At 33.2% G+C, this 5482-nt stretch overlaps 1 pseudogene; it reads left to right on the top strand.

The window, feature by feature from the left end:
• Positions 1-4444: 4444 nt before the first annotated feature.
• LOC138935303 (uncharacterized) lies at positions 4445-5131 on the top strand (annotated as a pseudogene).
• Positions 5132-5482: the final 351 nt, after the last annotated feature.

Here is a 5482-nt window from a genome sequence, read left to right as displayed (position 1 = left end):
ACGCAAGAATCTTTGCTATTAGTGAACTTTTTTTCGAATAAACTATTACAGTATAATAGAAAAGAAAAAAGATTAAACCATACACAAATTTTTAACAGATATTATATGATGTATATAATAAGTTTTAAAAAATCGATATTAATATGTAAAATGTAGATTGTAGTAGGCACCTTTATACATTTATGTAAAAGAATTGCAAATACTTATATTTATTTATCTATAAATACATATTTCATGATTCTCGGAATATAGAAAATATTCTGATAATTTTATAAAACGATAAGTCACACAAAATTAGAAAATGTGTGACCATTTTTGCAATATTAAATATTATTCTTTGACATTAAGATAATTGTATATAAAATGTAACTCATTAAAATTATGTAATATATAACAAAATATATAAGTGCCATTAAAATTAAAATTTGAATCAGAATATAGAAAAACAGCGATCACTCAATACATCAACTAACTAAATTTCTTCAAGAATATTATAAAGTTTTTACATCGATGTCTGGCTCGTCAACTACCTCGAGCAAAACGGGAGAAAAAGTCATAAAATCTCGCATTCGAAATCAAGCGCGTCGGTTTCTTTGTTTATAACTAATACAACAAATTGTGTTTTTTTTTGTAAAGAACAGTATGTTATTACAAAATGTCCTCGTTTTTTGAAATAACCTGTTAAAGAAAAAGTCTCAATTCTTCGTTTAGGTCATAATGTAAAGATTTGCTCTTCTACTTGTCGATCGTGTTAATCCAAGCATTCACACGCGATACTGCTTGGAGACACTTCGACAAGAATGCTCTTGTCTATGAACTTGATAAGACTGCTAGTACGCATCTGATTTACTATTCGATGTGCCTTGCCTTGCTTGATGCGCCTTGCCTTGATTGATATATTTTGCTTTGTTTAATAAAAGTTCGATCATGTTACAACACTGGCGAAACTTGCACCGGAAGGATTACGAGGCACGTACCGTGCAAGGTAAGTCGCTATTTAGTCAAATTTTCACGGTCCCTTGAGTTGTTTGTTTTATATTTGCATTGTATCGCTTCGAAAGAGAAATAATTAACATCCTCTTTTTCACTCTTTATTGTTACATTTTATTATAATATTTTATGTAGATTAGAGATTATAGAAAGAGAATTAATTAACACACTCTCCTTTTCATTCTTTATTGTTACATTTTATTATAATATTTTCTGTAAATTAGAGATTATATGAGGAGAATTGATTAACACCCTCCCTTTCACTCTATATTTTTACATTTTATTTAATATTTTAATATTTCATGTAATTTAGAGATTATATTATTTATTTGCATTTTTTTATGTATTTTATATATTTCGAAAAAAGAAAGAAGAAATATATACAAGATGTCCGGTAAAGATTGTGCCAACGTTCGTGAGCGGGTAGAACACAGTAAACTGAATAGAAAAATCCTATAACATTTTTTTCTATAACGCTTAATAAAGGAGTTATTATTCAGTAAAATCTGGTCAATTAGCGCCGACTTTTAGCCGGTCGCACGTCAGTGAGCCATCCGCTTGGTAGCGTGCGCCGCCGTAGCGACGGAGCGTTCACGCACATTATCAGGCGCGCGGCTAAAGGTCGGCTCTGATTGTCAAACTTTACTCAATAATAACTCATTTATTAAGCGTTATAGAAAAAAATGTTACAGGACTTTCCTGTTCAATTTATTGTGCTCTAGCCGCTCATAAACGTTGGCACAATCTTTACTGGATAACCTGTATATATGCATCATGATAAATATTATAAGGCAATAAAAAGTTTTTTAATTAAAATTCATGTGTAACAAAAGTTCAAAAAATAGTAAAGTTTCTTATAAAAAATTTTCCCCTAGAAAATAATAAACGCTTTATATAATGAAAATATTTCCAAACTTTTCAAACGTAAAAAATTACTGTTAAAAAATTAATGATCCAAAAACAAATATGAGATCAATATTAGGAAATCTGACACTCTAAATGAGCATTTCCTGCCCTTAGATTGGTAGTTAATACCGGCTCAACCGAACTCTACGCCTAACACCTCGCAAGTGGAACCAGAGGAAGCTGAACCTCCTAGTAATGAAGTTGAACCTCCTAAACCTATTAGTAATGAAGTTGAACCTTCTAAACCTCCTAGTAATGAAGTGACACAGGTTCCTGGGCCGATTGTTCGCCGTTCTATCACGTCAATTACAGCCCGACTACAAAACTAGGAAAGACTTGTTAAAGGAACTCGTCAATATCGGCAAAAGCATTTTTAAGCGAAAGAGGAATGTTGGGATATCGATGTATCGATGACATGTCAATGACATGTCCGCGATTGCGCATGTCCCGATGCTGAACAACGGAAAAAGAAAAGGAGAATCTGGAAGAGTAATAAACAATTTGACGTGACTGTGCTTTTTCGTGTCTGTTTAAATAAATTGTATTCTCGGACATTAACTGGAATTACTAATAAATACAACCAAATACCACAACACAAATGCTTACTTTTCTGTTGCTTTTCAGCTGACGGCCAACAAATTGCAGAACAAAATAGAATTTAGCTGATCCATAATCAGAAACCACAGCAAGAAGTTAATCAAAAATGGGATGCGTCATATATATTACGCGTTGAGGATTGCGCTAGTAAAATATATAGAAATATTAAAAATATATTTGTCAAGTGGCCTATATTAACATTGGATTCTTCTTATGTATTATAGAGACTAGCACGAGCTTGCGTGTGAATTAGAAGCGTAAGTGAGAGGACCGTTTTGGCGAGAGCAAATTCGAGAGCGTTGCTGCGTGAACGAGCTGAAAGGATTCCGGCGATCGACGGAAGGGTCCGGACGAAAGGATCCGACGATCTACCCTGTGACAGCCTCGGAAAAACAACCAAGAATTTGGTGGTTATCTTCTGCGAAATAGCCACACGCGATCATGCTCGGGATTATATCGTTCTGTCGTCATTGCCGTGAATTCGTACTTTGGTGTAAAGGCTAAGCCCGATTCTTTGATGTAGATTTTTCACGTCATGGCCACGTCGTCAAGCGATTTGAGTCCCGGAGCCTCGAGAGTATCGGTTTCCGCAGATCGAGACATTACCTCGCGTTTTAATAAAACGTGTGTCGTCTCTCTGGAGATTCGGATTCCGTATATTGTGTTTGGTTCTCGCACGTTTAATCTTTAAGTCTCATTCGTGTTGTATGTCGGTCGTCCGAGTGTGTGTATCGGTTGCGTAAGGAACGTCCTTTTGTATGTCGTTTACGAATCTTCGCGTCTAAACTTTGCGTGCACGTCTGGTGCGAATTTCCTTCGCGATTATTGTACGAGTTGCGCGAGAGTGTGAGTCGCGTAAATTTGAGGTTATGTCGGTTGTGCAGAATCGCGTTTTGAAATTGTGAGCGCGTTTTGTGAAAGTCTCCTCGCGATTCTTGCATGGATAGCGTGTGTATATGCGAAGTGTTCGGTATTGCGTGTTACGTTTGTTCATATTCAAAGCATGTCCGCGTTGCGTTAATTGCTTGTTAATTCTAAGTTGCGTGTTAGTTTTTAAGTCATAATAGCGGGCGATACGGTCGCCTTCGGAGATTGGATATCGAGAATCGAATAGGTTCTCACTCGAATTATATTCAGTAACTAATTATTTGTCAACTCCGCGTTGCGAGGCGTAGTTAACGCCGAGAGAGAGTTATGGTCGATTTATCGGGTCGATTTCGGCGTACATCTCGTCACGGTACGCACTGACCTTCTAACATCCCGTTTCCACCTGGCGCGTTAATCTCTGTCTCCGTTTTCCCGTTTTTGTCAACGACTATTCCGCATCTCCCCTTTGGCGAATTAGCTCTGATTCACCGATGCAACGTACATCCGCGCGACGGAGAAATCGACACGGCGAACGCGTCTATCGTTCGGCCGCGAGACGGAAGTAAAAGTCGTCGCAAAAATTTGGCTTGGATCTAATAGTTATTATGTAGACATATACTAATATCTAATATAAATCATGATATATACCACATATATGTATGTGTGTGTGTGTGTGTATCACTTTATAAAGAAAAATTAAAAAAAAAAAATAAATAAATAAAAAAGTTATTTAAAAAATTATTAAAAAAATTATAAGAAAAATTATAAAAAAATAAGAAAAATTATAAAATAAAAAGATTTCAATGTGTTATTTTGAACATAAACAAAATTACTGTTATTACAAACAATTATAAACAAAATACTATAATTTTCTGTATTGAAAACTTAATTTATTAAAAATGGGGTGCCAAGTTCACATAGATATAAATATTTCTACTTGTTCTTATAGATTAAAAGAGATTTTGATAGAAAATTTCCTGACTGTAAAGAACAATTAATGAAATCTTAGAACATAAATTTCAACAAATTTTTCAATTATTTTGAAAAAAGTCTATCTACAGGCGATAGCATTTATGAAACTTTAATGAATGCACAGTCTCTGAAATTGGGCTAATATTCCTGTATTACAAACTTTATCTTAATTTATAATATGCAAATAATATGAACAATATTCTATTAAAACATTATATCTATTAATTTCTTTGTAGATTAGAAAACGGCTCTTGAAATATGGCTTTTAGCAAGTTTTGTAGTCCCTAAGTTAAATAAAATTACTTTTAAAATTGGAATCAAGAAAAAATGTGGGAACCTACAATCTCGGAAAGTCAGGAAGGAATTCTAGTACACTGCAAAGTAAGTTTATTTCTATTCTATTCGTTTCTGAAGATCCAAAATAAAAAAAAAACGGTTTTTCACGATTTGTAATTTACTTTCGGTATCTGGAGATATTGAAAAAATATGTCAGGACAAACAAAATAAAATGCCTCAAATGAACCTTACGATGCAACCTTTTATAATCGTCGTTGGACCAGAAATAACTGCAATCAAAAATGTATACATCCGACTCGATACAAAATTGTATTCTATGCCGACGGTATTAAAAGCATTGGATGTACTTTTCAAGATTTGTGCAACATTTAATGCATGTTATCCCAAAGAATGTGAAAACATATAGTACTTAACCCAATGGGGAATTTATGAGATTCATACGATTTGGGATGAGAATATTCCTTTTCTGTGTAGTACATTAAATAAAATAAAAAGAAATTAGTGTTCTTCATTGTATATATATCTGAAAATTTGTATATATATTATTGTATATATTATTGTATATATATTATATATTTTTTCATATATATTTGAAACTTTTTTTCTCATTACTATTTAGTTTTATTTAGCTTATTATTAGCTTATTATTTGGTTCTTGCAATATAAAAAACAATTAGTTTTCCTAATACTAACATCGCATTAAAAATTGCTCTAGCAAAATAAATGGTCGAATTTGTTTTAAAAAGATTTCCGGAGATACTCGAGCATATATAAAACATTTGAAATCATATCATCTATTTGAGATGACATATAAATGCACTCATTCTAAATGTTATCGAATATTTCCTTCTTT

The sequence above is a fragment of the Polyergus mexicanus genome, unplaced genomic scaffold (assembly GCF_030449975.1).
Source record: "Polyergus mexicanus isolate NDT 795.1 unplaced genomic scaffold, iyPolMexi1.0 SCAF_8, whole genome shotgun sequence".
In the NCBI taxonomy this organism is placed as follows: Eukaryota; Metazoa; Arthropoda; class Insecta; order Hymenoptera; family Formicidae; genus Polyergus; species Polyergus mexicanus.
Note: the sequence above shows the minus strand (reverse complement) of the source record. Positions and strands in the feature narration are given on the sequence as shown.